At 45.2% G+C, this 17,075-nt stretch overlaps 1 long non-coding RNA gene across 1 annotated transcript in view; it reads right to left on the bottom strand.

Moving 5' to 3' along the window:
• The window catches only part of LOC132659590 (uncharacterized), a 112,698-nt gene extending 96,878 nt beyond the window's left edge, over positions 1 to 15,820 (bottom strand). The window contains exon 1 of the long non-coding RNA XR_009600164.1: positions 15,670 to 15,820. This is a non-coding gene — a long non-coding RNA (uncharacterized LOC132659590). The remainder of the gene's footprint in view (positions 1 to 15,669) is intronic.
• Between the last annotated feature and the right edge of the window lie 1,255 nt (positions 15,821 to 17,075).

Genomic DNA, 17,075 nt, shown 5'->3' with positions numbered 1-17,075 from the left:
CTGTCCCATACACTAGCTTTCCTAGCAGAGAATGGCCAACAAGCCTGGAGAAAGGAGGATAAGGAGAGAGGAAGGGTTTGTGGGGCAGGGACTCCTGGCCCTTACAGATCCTCTGCCAGCCCATCAAGTTGCCTCGGGTGAGATACCCCACTCCACATGGGCTTCTGAGCACCTGCCCCACAGTGTCAGGAAAGAGACCCAACTGCTTCTGAAGCGCTGCATGAGCTTGAGTGGGAGAGAGAGGTAAACCTGCAGAGTAAGAAAAAAAGTGTTGTGTTCAAATGAGATTTCAGATGATTAACACCGACTCATGTATAACTTACGGGCACCTGAGAAATGTGTTATGTAAATGAACACAGTTCCAAACAGCACGAGTTCACATGTGATCATATGAACCCAGAACAGTAAGCACTGTGCCTGCACATGGAGATCACTGGAAAAGGGGGATGACGGATCATTTCCAGCCCTGCCAAATCAACCCCAGTCATTTTTGTTAAGCCTCTGGAGGAAAGGAAGAGTCTGTCTGAAGCATTGGTTACAGGCCCCCACTCCACTCCTTGCCAGACCTCCTAGCACACTGGGAGGCTGGTACTTCCAGGTAGCAGAGTCCAAGTCAGAGATCAATGGATGCAGTTCCAAAGGAGGAGGTGGAGGGCAGGAGTGGAGTCCTCCTGGGCAAGCTGGCAGGGTGAGCCAGAAGCAGTGCCAGGCAAAGCCCAGGCCTCAGAGCTCAGCTGAGGGCAAGGAGGGAATTACTCAGCACAGCAATGAAAACCATGTTAGAAAAATCACACCATTTTTCATGTGAAAAAGTCAGCCTTACAGACTTGTTTTCTTTTTATGTTACATTGACATTTTCATGCACACATAGGGCTCTGAAGGAGGTTAAAAAAGTTCAACAAGTAGCAATTTTGTTGGTCCCATTTTACCAAGTAGAGAAGAATCAGCCTTTGTACTCACATGCTTGACTATATTCAAGCACATGTTCCTAAACTGTGTGACAACTGTGCTTTTAACTGAGCTACCTTTGCTCCTGCAGGTTTTTGATTTTGTTTTTAATATGCCGCGACAGGTACCTGAAGGAAGTACTTGCAGGAATCTCAGGACAGGACTATCACAATACTCCCTGGGAAGTGGAAGGAATAGCTGAGGAACAGAAAGCTTTCTACTTCACCAAGCCCATACTTTGCGCTCTTAGAGGACACGTGTCCTCCAGCCTCTTGCCCAGATACGGCACCTGAGCGCCAGCGCCCAGGATCACGAGGTACTGGCAGCCGAAGAAATGCAGCGGACACAGCTCCGTGTGTCTGCTTTCTGCGTCATGAAGATACATTCATTTCATGTGGGGATTGGGAGACACACAACAAAAGCACCTCTCTCCTTTGCTTAATAGTCCCAGAGTGCGTGCCCGTGTTACAGGACAGCATCAAATAGTAGGACTTGGTGTTAAAAGTCACCCTAAGAGTCACTGGGCTTCCCTTGTGGCTCAGCTGGTAAAGAATGTACCTGCGATGTGGGAGACCTGTGTTCGATCTGTGGGTTGGGCAGATCCCCTGGAGAAGGGAATGGCTCCCCACTCCAGTATTCTGGCCTGGAGAATTCCATGGACTGTGTAGTCCATGGGGTTGCAAAGAGTTGACACGACTGAGCGACTTTCACTTTCACGAGTCATTAGTCTGTTATTTTCAAAACTGGGGTTTCCCAGAATATTTTTCCTAAGAGATGTTAACAGGTAGGCTGTATGAAAAATGAGTTTGGGAAATATTGAATACTCTCTTCATCTAGTATCACAATGCACCCTGACATATTGAAGGCACTGAGAAGTATCACGGTAGATAAATCTTCAGTTTGATTTATGCAGCATCTCTCAAATTTATCTAGGAATGGGACACTCTTCTAATAACATATTATGGAATAATGTTATTTTGGTTCAACAGATATCTGTCTTCCTCCTCTCCACCCCCCAGATGAAGCCCTCAGAACACCTGCTTGAATAAGGCAGCTTGTCGTATACGATTGATTCCCTCAATGGCCTCAATTTTCACCCTTCCCTGTATCCACACCCTTTACAACATAACTTTGTGATTCTTCCATAAAAGAGGAGGAGTGTATTCCTCATTCTTGATGCTGAACTGGATCATGTGGCTTGGTTTGGCCAATAGAAATGAGTGTGTGCTATTCCCAGCCTATCTGACTCAAGGGGCTGTATGATTCCTCTCTCTATTCCACCTGTGTCACTGCCACGAGGACATGCCTGGGCTAGTCTGCTGAAGGATGAAAGACATGTGGAGCAGAGCCGAGTCACCCCATTTGCCCCAGACAAGGCCAGCCTAGATCAGCCAATAGCCAGTCAACCACAAGACATGTGGCTGAGCCCAGCCAAGAACAGCAGAAGGGCCTGGCTGACTCCCAGCTGACCCCAGAGGGGTGAACAATATGCACTTACTGTTGCATGCCACTGCGGTTTTGTGGTTGCCTGTCATGCATCATGCAGCATTACTGAAGCAATAGATAATTGGTGTAGCATAAAAGCAAGTACATTGGACTTGGAGTCAATTATATCAATATTTATATCCAAATCCTCGCCCCACTCTCTTTCAACTGTGTGAATCTGCGCAAGCCACACAGTATCTCTTAGCTTTAGCTTCCTTGTCTATGGAAACAAAGATAATCACGGAGCATCATTACCAGTCAACAGAGATAACAGGAAAACAACTGAAATAGAGTTTGGCACGTGATAGGTGATCAGTAAATGTTGCTTGCTTTGCCTGGAATCCTTGAACTGAACACACAGAACTTTCATCTAAGGCTGAGTACTATCGCATCTTCATGCATTGATTTGAACTGTCTGGAATCAGAACCCAACAGGATTCCCAGGCATAGGGGTCACCCTGATGTATAAAATGTTTAGCAGCCCACTGCATCACTTCAGTCAGTTTAGATCAGTCACTCAGTCATGTCCGACTCTTTGCGACCCCATGGACTACCTCATGCCAGGCCTCCCTGTCCATCACCAACTCCCAGAGCTTGCTTAAACTCATGTCCATCAAGTTGGTGATGCCGTCCAACCGTCTCATCCTCTGTTATTCCTTTCCCCTCCTGCCTTCAGTCTTTCCCAGCATCAGGGACTTTTCTAGTGAGTCGGCTCTTCGCGTCAGGTGGCAAAAGTATTGGAGTTTCACCTTCAGCATCAATCCTTCCAATGAATATTCAGGACTGATTTCCTTTAGGATGGACTGGTTGGATCTCCTGGCAGTCCAAGGGACTCTCAAGAGTCTTCTCCAACACCACAGTTCAAAAGCATCAATTCTTCAGTGCTCAACTTTCTTTATAGTCCAACTCTCACATCTATACATGACTACTGGAAAAAATATAATTTTGACTAGATGGACCTTTGTTGGCAAAGTAATGTCTCTGCTTTTTAATATGCTATCTAAGTTGGTCGTAATTTTTCTTTCAAGGAGCAAGTGTCTTTTAATTTCATGGTTGCACTCACATCGGCAGTGATTTTGGAGCCCAAGAAAATAAAGTCTCTCTCTGTTTCCATTGTTTCCCCATATATTTGCCATGAAGTGATGGGATCAGATGCCATGATCTTGGTTTTTTAAATGTTGAGTTTCAAGCCAGCTTTTTCTCTCTCCTCTTTCACTTTCATCAGGAGACTCTTTAGTTCTTCTTTGCTTTCTGCCATAAGGGTGGTGTCATCTGTGTATCTGAGGTTATTGGTAATTCTCCCAGCAATCTTGATTCCAGCTTGTGCTTCATCTAGTCCGGCATTTTGCATGATGTACTCTGCATACAAGTTAAATAAGCAGGGTGTACATCAAGTACAGCCTTGACGTACTCCTTTCCCAATTTGTAACCAGTCTGCTGTTCCATGTCTGGTTCTAACTGTTGCTTCTTAACCTGCATACAGTTTTCTCAGGAAGCAGGTATGGTGGTCTGGTTGTCCCATCTCTTGAAGAGTTTTCCACAGTTTGTTGTGATCCACACAGTCAAAGGCTTTGGCGTATTCAATAAAGCAGAGGTAGATTTTTTTTCCCCTGGAATTCTTTTGCTTTTTCTATGATCCAGTGGATGTAGGCAGTTTGATCTCTGGTTTGTCTGCCTTTTCTAAACTCAGCTTGAACAGGTGCATCTATATAATTTAGTGATACAGCAAAATTCTTTCCAATATTTTAATTTTTATGTCAATAGTCTTCTACATCCTTTTCAAAGGTCACAGAGTAATCCAGAGAGTTAAGACATCATCATTTATTCTGTTATTTGGGATGTTTCCATCATCTTTCCCCACTAAATAAAGAGTAAATGTATATTAAATGACAAGATGGATGAAGTGATATAATTATAAAATAACACATAATGAATAAAAGAATAGCAAAAAGAAGACAACATCTTCAAAATTGACATTCAAAATAATGGTCCTGAGTCATCAATGAGCACTTAACATCTCTGCAACAATTCTGTTGATGAGGCACAGGTAATGTATTCTTGAAAAGTGTCATGAATAATTAAAATAAAACTGCTCTCTGCAGGAAAAAGCCACAGTTGCCTGAGAAATGTCACTTCTGAGGTACACCAAAGCTAGACATTCAAATTCACCTGCTGATTCTTAGAACAAAGATGAAGCCCAAACTTTTCAAATTTCAAGGGTTCCAATGGGTGAGATTTGGCTGTTAAAACCATCACGATCTCCACCCTTGTGAACTTATTTTTATTCCTGGTCCTCTCAGTACGTAAACAAGAGCAGCAGCATCGGCCTTTCTCCAAAGCCCTCCATGAGCTCACAGTCCCCTCAAAATGCCATTTCCTCCCTCCCCAAACCTTCCAGTGGAAGCAGTAGGTACATCTGAAAACAGCCACAGCCAAGTGGTCACCATTAGCCAATCCCGTGCTCTGGGAGGAAGTCATCCTGGCCTACAGCGGAAGTCCATTTCCAGTTATTACCACTAGACAAATGGCTTTTAAATTACATCCTAAAAGCCTAACAGGCCATTTGTCTTTTTAAGTAATGGTACAAAAATACTGTATTACTGCCACCCCAGCCCTGCAAACAGATTCTGACGTGCAAGGGGGAGTTTGAGTGGGTGGATAGGAAAGGGGTCCAGGAGACAGAAACACCTAATGTGAGGTGGCAGGGGGGCAGTGGGTGATCCAGAAAAGCTAGTGGCTTTTCTAGAATGAAATGGGAGGGTGCACACTGGCTAGATCTCCAAGAAGGCAAAGCTGAGGCGGTTTTCCCTGGCAGTGCCTAAGATAAATAAAGAAAAGTGAAACTGAGCTTCTGGAATGAGAAAGGTGAGTGCGTATGAAGAGCTTTGGAATGGGGAGAGAGAAAGTCAGGCAATGGCTGTGATGGCTGTGACTGGGCCTCAGCCAACAGGCTGCAGTTGAGACTTTATCTTCAGACACACTCCTTTAGGACTTCCCAAGGAAGCGGTCAGGTGCTCTGACTCTGCACTCAGCCTCTGGGCTTCCGGCCTTGCCCTACACTACCCTTGGGAGATCTTAAAAGCCAGGAACTGCTGCCTCCACTGGGCCAGGCGTTAAGTCTCTGACATGTTATGAATAGGGAAACATTAAAGAAAGAATGCCGGCATTCCTCCTGCTGCTGGAAAGCCTTTGTTTACCTTATTAGTCCAGGCCTGTCAGCTCCCCTGTGAGCTGACGGGTCTGGAGGGTGAAGGAAGCTGTCACCGCATGGTTTCCACGCTGACAGTCTGTCTGGCCTCCGTTTCAGCACATAGCCTGCCTCGAGGCACCAAGTCACGCTGCGTCTTTCAGACTATGGCCTCCCCGGGGCATGGCGGGACCAGAGCCCCCAGTCTGGAGCCCAGAGAATCACACAGAGGGGCCTCTGGGTCTACCCAGAACAAAAAACTGCCAGCTTTCAGGGATGAACTTATCATCATCTCCTATGGCTGTCCCGCCTCCTTCCCAGGCAGGAGGTGCTACTTCTGTATAACTTTCTCCCTCCTGGTTTCTGCAAGACGCCTGAAGCCTCAGCTTTCATGGAAACAGTCACTGGCTGTTTAAGATACTCCATATACTAATTTCATGTCCCTCAAACTAGAGTTTCACACTCAAATATGCTCGCTGTACGATAAATAAGCAACACATGTTTAGGAGAGTTGATTTTCATAAAGATAAGGAGCTTGTGGGGGAAACCACTATTTCTATATTGGAACAAACACAAACATTAAGAAATAAAATGCAAGTTTTACATACATTTTTACAGATAACACAAAAGTCCAAGATTCTTATGGAATGGAGTTAAGCCCCTGGATTACTTGGATTTATGTTTCCACTCTTCTCTGATATTAGGTATTCTCTGGTGAAAAGTTTAAGAACCACTTAACTAACATGACAAATTACAAACTAGTTCCCAGTATCCAGTTTCCTGCAAGTCTACAGAATATGTCTGTCTCAAGTTCTTCATTTACAGCAATAATGATAAAACTGTATTTATATGCCAAGCTCTATTCTAAGCACTTTATGTGAATTATCTCCTTTAATTATGGCCACCAACCAAAGACACAAGGACTGTTATACCTGTTCAAAGAGGTTAAATGACATATCCAAGGTCATGCAACTTCAAAGTGGTGGGACCAAGATTTAAACCCAGTCAATCAATGCACAGAGTCAGACACAACAGAGCGACTAACATATATGTATATCTATATATGTATGTGTGCATATATATGTGTATATCAATACACAGATATATATTTATATATAGTATGACACCAGACCTTCTCTTCTTAGCCATTCATCCATACAGACTTTAAAATAGGGACTAGATCGAGTGATCTCAAAGGCCTCTTTCAGCTTTGCATTTCTCGGGCTAAAGTACGAGAAACACGATCCAGTAAAGAGAAACACGATCCAGTAAAGAGAAACCCTATCTTACAGAGACAGATCCAAAATGGCCAGGGTATCCTTAGTTTAGTCTCCTTCACTTTTGGTGGGTGGGAATTCCGAGCTGGCTTCACTATCAGAATCAAGTCAGGCAAACTGAAATCAAGACGGCTTCTGGGAGGAAGCCCTTAGCGTGGGCTCACAGAGCAAGGACCCCAGAGGCTTTCCAGAGCATACAGAGTGCTGTGGTGAGGCCAACCTCTAGAATGGGAGTGGCTGCTTAGTAGCCGCACTTGCCTACAAAGCAAATGGAGAAGACGGTAGTCAAGTGACAAATGTGTGATATGAGAGGAAGGCGTGTGGCTGAATAGCGTGCTTAAGAGGAAGGCCCGTCTGCCTGTGGGCTCCTGCAGGGTCTGAACAACAGAGCTCTGAAGGATGAGGACATCTGGTGCCCACACCCCACCTTCCTTCTCTTTAAAAAAAAAAGGCTTTCTGGGCCTGTTCTTACAAAAAGCACAGCAAAGGCAGGCTAATCCACGAAGTCAAGAGAGAAAGCAGATGACCAGGCAAGAGGTTCAGTGGAAGAGGAGACAAGGGGAGAGGAGCCTCAGTGAGAAGGTGTATGTGAGGGAAGAGACACCCCACCAACCTCATGGCCCAACAACTGCCACACTGGGGACATGGGCTTGATATCTGAGGAAATGGAGCTTTTATTAGCACTGATGAGAAGTCTCTCTTTACCCGCTTGTCTCTAAATGTCTCTCGCCCCACCCTAAACAGTCCAGAGAATTCCCCAAAATACTTGGCTCAAAATAACGCTCCCAAAGAAACTGGCACCATGATCCCAAGGATGTGATGCATGGGAGATTTCAAAATATTCAACTCTTGGTACAGCGTGGCTACCAATTGACCAGAACAGGATTCCCATCAGACAACTATATGCTAAGTCCCTTCTGCCATCTAGTTTTAACTTTCAGCAATGTCTCCCCATGTGGGGAAGGCAGTCACCCTTAAACTTAGCTTCTTTGGATTTCTCCTGTTGGCAGTGCCTGCCTCTCTGCCCTGAATTCCCCCTCAAGCTTCTCTCAAGTCCTGGGCTCTCTCCAGCAAAGGCCATTAAAGCACATTCATTCCAACCTCCAAGTTGTCACCCAACCCCTGCCCCTGGAAAGTGCCCTCTCCTCCCCTTTCCTGGCCACGTGTCCCAGCCCTGAGCTCTGCCTATGGGCTCCTGACTCCCATAATGCTTCCCTCCATTCCAACCAGTGTTTTTAGTATCTCTTCCAGGACACTTTAGTCTGGACTTGGCATTGGACAATAGGAAGCTCCATCCTCAAGTGAGCATTGCCCTACCATTTCATTTGACTGCTTCATTGGTGAGTTCTGCTGCCATACCGAGGCTGTACATTCCTTGGGGGCATGGAGCAGCTTCAGTTTCCTTTTGCAACCCCATGGAGCCCAGGGCAGGACTGAGCCTCTGCTGGTGTTCAAAACCATCAAGCCACCAAACTGACCTATGCCTGGATGCGAGTTCTGGCCCAGACACTGGCAGTCACCCCCAACTGGGGGCCTCCATAAACTGAAAGATTGGGCTGTGGTTCCCAATCCTGGTATCACATTACAGTCACCTGGGGACTTATAAAAAGTCTCACCAGCCAGGACCTACCCCAAGGCTTTTGCTTGAATTGTGGTGGGTGGGAACAGACATCAGTTTTTGTCCTTTTTAAAAGCATTCCCCAGTGGCTCAGTGGTAAAGAATCTACCTGCAGTACAGGAGACTCGGAAGATGCAAGTTAGATCCCTGCATTGGGAAGATCCCCTGAAGTAGGAAATGTCAACCTGCTCCAGTATTCTTGCCTGGAAAATTCGATGGACAGAGGAGCCTGGTGGGCTGCAGTCCATGGGGTTGCAAAGAGTAGGATATGATTGAGCACACACACACAAAGCATTCCAGATGATTCCAAGTTGCAGCCAAAACTGAGAACCATCGGATTAGATCATCCCAGTCCTGTGAACTCTGTGCTTCCATGAATTGAACTGAGTTGGATGGCAGTCCAGGCGAGGTCATCCCTGAGTGGCTGCTGCTGCTGCTGCTAAGTCACTGCAGTCATGTCTGACTCTGTGTGACGCCATAGACGACAGCCCACCAGGCTCCCCCATCCCTGGCATTCTCCAGGCAAGAACACTGGAGTGGGTTGCCATTTCCTTCTCCAATGCATGAAAGTGAAAAGGGAAAGTGAAGTCACTCAGTTGTGTCTGACTCTTTGCGACCACATGGACTGCAGCCCACCAGGTTCCTATGTCCATGGGATTTTCCAGGCAAGAGTACTGGAGTGGGGTCCCTGAGTGGGGGTTAGCTTTAAAGCCCTCCGTGACTGACAGGCAGGGAGGCTGCAGGTGGGGCTATAGCAATAGCTGCTGTTGGAACTCAGGATGGGTCATCAACTATTCACATGGTGGGTCCTCCCCTGGGGCTGTTCTTGGGTGAAGTTTACTCCACAGGGCTCTTAGATGCTGAATAAAAGGGTTAAGGCTGCCCCCAAATCTGCCCCCCTTCCCCTCCCTACGTGCTCTTTAGAGTGTCAAGAAAAGTTCAAGATTGCTGTTGGCAGATTGTGCCAAAATTCTTGCCTGAACATATTGGATTATAAAATATGTGGATGTGACAAGCATATCTGACAGATCAGTTTGCTTCACACTAAGACAATGTTTAGAAGAAAGATATGTTTTTTTCACTGTTGTGGTTTAGAGTGTTTTTTGGTCATTTCGTGTGTTTCCTGAGCGTTTTCATTCTTTCCTCCTTCTTGAAATATGGTCCTGACTTTGACTTGTGACATCAATTAAAAACTAAGCTAATGAGAAATCAAAACCCATGGGAGTGCATTAAATGCCACTTAGGAAAGTTGATTCCGGCTTTTTTTCCAAGCCTAATCTTGGACACCAAATCATACACAATTACAAACCTTCATTTTTCCTTGGATATAAAAGTCTTTTTGTAACTCTCTCTCTCATTGTGGGGCTGCATAAATGGGGTATATTCATATTCTCTCTCGCCCTCCCTCCCTCCTTCCCTCGCTCTCCCACTTGTTGAAACAAGCACAGTAATTGCATTACCAGATTTCCAGGATTAACTTTTGGTTCAGGGAAAAGAGTTCAGTTTGAGCGTGTATCTGTAATTAGAGGTGGTAGGGTAATTAGCTGCACACAGCTAGACTGTGTCTACAAGGCACCTAGAAGACAGGTCTATTTGTTCTGTTTCATCAAACAATTTAATCAAACAGTGAGTGCCTTGCTCACAGACCTCACAGAACAAATATTTGCTGATTGATTGATTCATCAAACAACTGGTCAATTCAGTTAAACTAGCTCTTTGCTGTCCAGTAATCTAAGGAAAGAAAAATAATTGACCTAAGTCTTTCACTTTTTAAATGGTTGCTTTGCTGCCTTACAGAAACAACGGCAGAACAGCACACGGGAAAGGTGCTGAAATCCACTTCTTTCTTTTCTTTTCATGTCTTTCCAAAATAAATAGCATTTAAAAATTAATAGGCTACGAGATGAAAATCTACAAAAGACACTCATCACTTGGTCTACCCAAAGGCCCCCTTCTCTGAGCAGCCTGTCTCCCAGCAGTCAAGGTGTCTCCCATCGCTGAGAGGCACTTAAGTCAGTGTACCCCTCGAGGGATGCCTCTCAAGTGACAGGAGAGGATGCAGACACGTCTCTGGGTATTTTGCTGTGGACACGATGCCAACAACTAGAAGCACAAGAAACACCCAGTCTGGACCCTGGTGTCATGCCCACTTCACAGAGAAACTTCTGATTTCTTTGTTGCTACTAGCAGACAGTAATGACTGGCTAAAAGCCCTGCTCCGTCCTGCTCTGCTGCTACAAATTCCTGGTGGGGAGTGAAGTGTTTCAACACACTTAATTTTCCATTCTGGACCAAGTGACCAGAGGATATTTGTCTCTGTTGGGCCCAGAAGAAAGAAGCTTGCCCCACAGCAAGGCAAGGCTCCAGCTGTGCACAGAAATGCCTGGCCGGAGGCTCTCTGCGGAGGCTAAAGAATGGCAGGGAGGCCGTTTTCCATGAAAAGCAATTTAAAATGACATGATGTTAAAGGCCAGAAGTCCAAATAAGGCAAACAGCCCATCACCTGTGAGTGATCCCCTGAACCGTCACATTTTTTAAAAATCCATCTCACAAATTGTTCAGTGTTTAACTTGAAGTCCATTTGTTAATTTGGTAAACACTGGCATGATATTGACAATATGACTCTAATCCAGGCAGGAAGGAAGTATCAGATGTCAGACGACTTCAGCCCCCACTTCAGTCCCTCCTCACCTGAGGGTCAGGGAGGGGATAGTGACAGTTCAGACAGCAGGTGGAAGAGCCGGAGAGGCAGGGGCCCCTTAACCCTCTGTGTGCCAGGACACTCTCACTTGGGGTGGAGGGCAGAACCCACAGAGCTTCCCTCTCTCTTGGCAGTATAGAGCAATTTACCACTCATAAAACACTTCTCACAGTTAACCTTCTGTCCTATCCCATGCGACCAGATGTGACAAGGGTTAATTTTCAAATTAACTTGACTGGGCCATGTTGACCAGCTATTTGATCAAACATTATTCTGGATGTTTCTGTGAAGGTAGTTTATTGAATGAGATTAATATCTGAATCTGTCAACTTGGAGTGAGCAGATTACTTTCCATAATGTGGTGGGCCTCATCCAATTAGTTAAAGGCCTGAATATAGAACAAAGTCTGACCATCCCTGAGCAAGAAGGAATTGGGCAGCAACTCTTCCCTGAGTTCTCAGCCTGACAGCCTACCCTGCAGATTTTGGACTTGGCAAGCCTCTACAATCACATGGACCAATTCTGTAAAGTCAGTTTCTCTCTCCTCTCCCTTCTCTCAGAAATACAGATATTTCTGTTGGTTCTGTTTCTCTGGATGACCTTAACTAATACACCAGAAATATGATCAACCCCATTTTACAGATGAGGAAACAGCTTCATTGAGAATAGGAACCCAAATCAGGCCACTGCAGTGTAAACTGGTCAAAGAGACAGGTATTGAGTCTGTATTCTCACCTGATGACTTCACCATTTAGTAACATAAAAACCCAGGGCTGGAAAAGGACCCAAAAGTCAGGGCTTTAGCCTGATAAGATAAGCATATGTCTTGATCATATCACTTCTGTTCTTAATGATTTCCAGGTATGTAAGCCCACTTCTTCCCACCCCCATCGTCCACTGCTTCTTCCTCCACTGCCAACTGGAACAACCTATTCTCCTAACTTAAACCATTTTCTTTGGTGATATCACCACACAAGAGAAAAGTACTGCTTACAAAGTTTCTAGCAGGAGCCCTCTGTGAACTAAAATAAAGTTTTAAATAGCATGTGACCCATAGCTCAGAGCACAATTAATGCACAGAATCAACAAATTAAACAATTGTGTTTGTGGTATCCTACAAAGGTGACCTAAGTTTTGTAAACTATAAGGCAAACATACAAATGGAAATCATCATCATCATTAATGTTCCAGGTTGCAGGACCAGATGAAGTTGAGAAAACATTCAATCTCTCAGGTGTAAGGAGCAGACACAAGGTCCGTCTAGTGAAGGCTATGGTTTTTCCAGTGGTCATGTATGGATGTATGAGTTGGACTGTGAAGAAGGCTGAGTGCCGAAGAATTGATGCTTTTGAACTGTGTATTGGAGAAGACTCTCGAGAGTCCCTTGGACTGCAAGGAGATCCAACCAGTTCATCCTAAAGGAAACCAGTCCTGAGTGTTCATTGGAAGGATTGATGTTGAGGCTGAAACTCCAATACTTTGGCCACCTGATGCTCAGAACTGACCCATTGGAAAAGACCCTGATGCTGGGAAAGATTGCAGGCAGGAGAAGGGGACGACAAAGGATGAGATGGTTGGATGGCATCACTGACTCAATGGACATGAGTTTGAGTAAACTCAAGGAGCTGGCGATGGACAGGGAGGCCTGACATGCCACAGTCCATAGGGTCACAAAGAGTTAGACATGACTGAGCGACTGAACTGAACTGAAGGCGCAGATGGTAAACACTTCTGGTTCAAGGTTAAGACTGTGTGTGTGTGTTAGTCACTCAGTCATGTCCGACTCTTTGTGGCCTCATGGACTATAGCCCATCCAACTCCTCTGTCCATGGAAATCTCCAGGCAAGAATATTGGAGTGGGTAGCCATTCCCTTCTTCAGGGGATCTTCCTGACCCAGGGATCGAACTTGGGTCTCTTGCATTGCACACAGATTCCTTACCATCTGAGCCACCAGGGAAGCCCCGATGTTGAGACTGCTCCATGAAGTGAGATGATGTGAGATTTAATATCCTAAATTTGACTGAATAAATTCTGTACCGCTGGCTCAGACCCTTTTCAAATTATCCAAATCCTTTCCTTTCTTCATAGAAAAATAAATAAGTCCCCTTTTATTAATAGTTCTTTTATTAAAGAGAATTCTTTTGGTTGCAAGAAACAGAAACCACCTTACGTTAAATATACAAGCGTAGGTTCACAGAACCTGAGGGCAAGAGCAATTAAACCTAATGAGCAGACTGGAATCAGAAAATGAAGATCCATGGGGAACCCAGGGGTTATTCCCTTTTTTCTCTCCCAATGACTCCATTATCTCTCTGCTAACTCAGTCCACATAGTGGGGAGAAGCCTCCTTGCTGGTCCAAAATTTGTATTTCTTCTTTGTTTGAAAGTGTTAGCCAAGAATGAAATCTCTTGGTCCTTATTCCAGATTCATGGGTGAGGAATTCTGACTGTGCAGATTTCAGCCAGATGCCTACTCCCTTATCAAACTGACTGGGTCTGGGGTCAGTTAGTACCTTCCACTAGACTGGCAGAGGACCTACGACTATGTACCCTTGTGACCCGAGACAATAGGACGGAGACAGGAAAGTCACCCTTCTAGAGTGTCAACCATACCAGTGTTTCTCAAAGTTGCTCTGCATCCAAACCACGTGGGAAGTTAAGAAAACTATACATTCTGCAAGCCCAGTCTGGCTCAGAGACCTTGGACCAATACCTTCCAGGTGTCAGCAGCAGTCTACTAGGAAGGGAGAAAGATGAGCAGTACCTTTAGCAATATCCTTCTCTTCTTTTCTTGCCTGGAATCCCATGGACAGAGGAACCTGGTGGGCTACAGTCCATGGGGTTGCAAAGAATCGGACACACTGAGCTACTAACACCTAACACTCCTCCCTTTTCCCACCCCACCCAAATGATTCTATGCAACTTCCCTTTCTTCCAGAAACCACTGTAAAATATCATCAAGCAGTACAGAGTACGAGATAGAGAACAGTAATCTAATAACCCTATACCAACCTTTCACCTTGTAGCAAGTGCATCCCCACTTAGTAAGTACTCCCTGCTAGCTGGCCATTGAGCAAGGCTGTTTAATAAATATGATCTCGTTCCACCCTCACAATAATCCCACAAGGTACATGCTTCTCATTCTCATTGGACAGGTGAAGAAAGTGAAGTTCAGAGAGGTTAAGTGACTTGTCCAAGGCCACTTAGCTAGTCAGTGACAGACCACTTACCTGTATGCTCATGTTCCATGAGGCCAGGGATGATATGTAGCTGCCTTTGCCCCTCCCAGTACCCATCCATAGCACCTGGTGCCTGACGAAGGACAGTTGATCAGTAGTGTTTAAGGGGCAAATGTAAAATAAACGAACGGCAGTCTGACAGTCTTCAATGAGCCCAGTCTGTGTATTCCTATCAGAGCTTCCCAGTCACTTGGTTGGTGCTCTTTGGCAGGTCTTGATTGGTTACAGGCTAACTGAGATAAATAATCCCCCAGGAGCTGAGGCAGCCAGAGCCCCTGGACTAGTAGCCTCCTCTGGCTAGAAGTAGCTGTGTCTACTTTGCTTAAAAATATTCTGTTCAACAATCTTCTGTTCTACATGTGGTATGACTAGAGAAAGGGTAGGAAGTACGGCACCAAATCATTTAAAGGACTTCCCTGGTGGCCCAGTGGCTGGGAATCGACCTTTCAATGCAGGGGATGTGTATTTGATCCCTCGAGGAAGTCAGATCCCACATGCCACAGAGCAACTAAGGTCACGCACCGCAGCTAAGACTTGATGGAGCCAAATAAATAAATATCTAAAAAAAAAAAAAAAAGACTAAATATGTGTCCTGCTCATTAAAAACTTGGAAGACGGGTTATCCTAAATGTCTCTAGTTGTCCTGAGACATTTAGAAAATTGTTCCGCATCCTCTTTCTTGGGAAAGTCCTGGATGACAGCCCTCATGAGCCAGCAGCCTCCTCCTCCCCAGCAAGAACACCCAAAGCATCCAGAGTAAAACCCAGGCCTATGAAAGACCAGCAGCATCTGGCATTCCTCACGTGAAAGTCAGAGGCCCCAAGCCTGATGCCAGGACTTTGAAATGCCTTTCCTGCCAGGGATTATGCTCATTTGCACAGGGTCTAAGACAGAAATTCCAAAGAGATGATACTGGAAACCAAGGCCTCTATCATATTAACAATACAGACAGGAAGGCTCCCTCGGCAGCTGGTAGCAAACATGTCTTACATAAAGATGGGGCCCTCGTCTCAGCCCCAATCCCAGCCAGCCAGCCAGGTCACTTCGGATTATGAATAGAAACAATGAAAACTTACTAGATTTATTAGACACTGTTTTTAGCTATTAGGTGTCTCCACTTACATGCTAATTTCTGAGTCAAAGAATCAATGATTTCTCCAGGTAAGGTATCAACCACAGCTTAGCAGGCTGCAAAAATCAGGCTGTACTTTACCTTTTTCTTGATCTTCCGTGCCGTACGTGGGTGTAGCTGTGGCTATGGGCAGAGACCAGAGCCAGTGGAAGGCTGGGTCACAAGGCACAGCACGCAGAGCATCAGCTCTACGTTCAGATGCCTTGCTCAGCCAGTCAACAGCTGGGTGCCCTGGCAAGGCAGGACCCACACTGTTAATTGACCATTTTAAACATCAGCCTGCCCAGGCACCCTTAACCCTCACACACCCCAAACCCTGATTCCAGTTCCCAAATTCCTATACCCATCACTTCTTCAGTCAGCAAGCAAGTTAGCTAAGTGGATGTCAAATGCAGGCAATCACACCTTTAATTAGTGTGAGTTTAGACATACACAGACAGCCCTTTAGCTTTCCCATCTATAAAATGACAATACTAATAATCCTTACCAGGATTCTGAACCCTTATGGGTTCATAGTCCTGCTCTGGACCATTAGTTGTGTAACTTGATTTAACCTCTCCTGGCCTCAGTTTCCTCATCCATGAAAGGGAGACTGGACTGTGGAGAGGAGTCATGAGATTTGTATATTTATTCTTTTGCAAATTGCTAAGTTTTAAGTCCATCGACTTTGTATTTTGGAACACTTAGCTTATATTGATTTGTAAGAGCGCTTTACTTATTACAAACCTTGCCCTTCCTCATCAATGCCACCTTTTTGTGTTAGTGTGTCTTTTATTTATGGCATGTAAAGTGCTCAACATGGTGACTCTGACATTGGCAGCAATTTTATTATTGAGAAACAGTTCCTAAATGGAAAGTTCCAGAACAAGATGAACTATCATTAGTAATAACCAAGAAGGTAATAACCCAAAGAGAAGCAGCTTCACCTTCCTGGAGAATTGAAGCCAATTTGAGCTTACTGGAAGCAAGGGGTGCTATAGAAAGAGACGTGGCTGCCTAGGGCTACACAAGAGACCTGAGGGCCTCAGGTGAAAAAGATAAATGTGGAGAGGAACCAAGATCCTAAGAATGAAGGACTTTCCTAGAATCAGACTACATCCCATCCCCACTTAAACCACACATGCACACACATAATACCCACACACGCCTCATACAGACCGCACATCACACACACACATCACACCTCCGCACTTATCACACACACAACTCACGTCTCACATAAACACCCATACACACACATTATACATCGCACACAGATGCACACACGCATCATATATTCTACACACACACCATACTCACATACACATCACACACATGCACATACTCATATCACACACATATACATAACACACACACACGCATACTCATCACACAAACACACATCTCACACCCCTATCTCACACACACACACACACCGAAGAGCAGTAAAAAGATTGACGAGAAAGACTGCCCTACACTGTTCCAGCAGTCATGTTCCAGCACTGGAA

This window comes from Ovis aries, chromosome 3 (genome assembly GCF_016772045.2).
Source record: "Ovis aries strain OAR_USU_Benz2616 breed Rambouillet chromosome 3, ARS-UI_Ramb_v3.0, whole genome shotgun sequence".
NCBI lineage: Eukaryota > Metazoa > Chordata > Mammalia > Artiodactyla > Bovidae > Ovis > Ovis aries.
The sequence above is the reverse complement of the archived record's forward strand: the minus strand, read 5'-3'. Positions and strand labels throughout refer to the sequence as shown.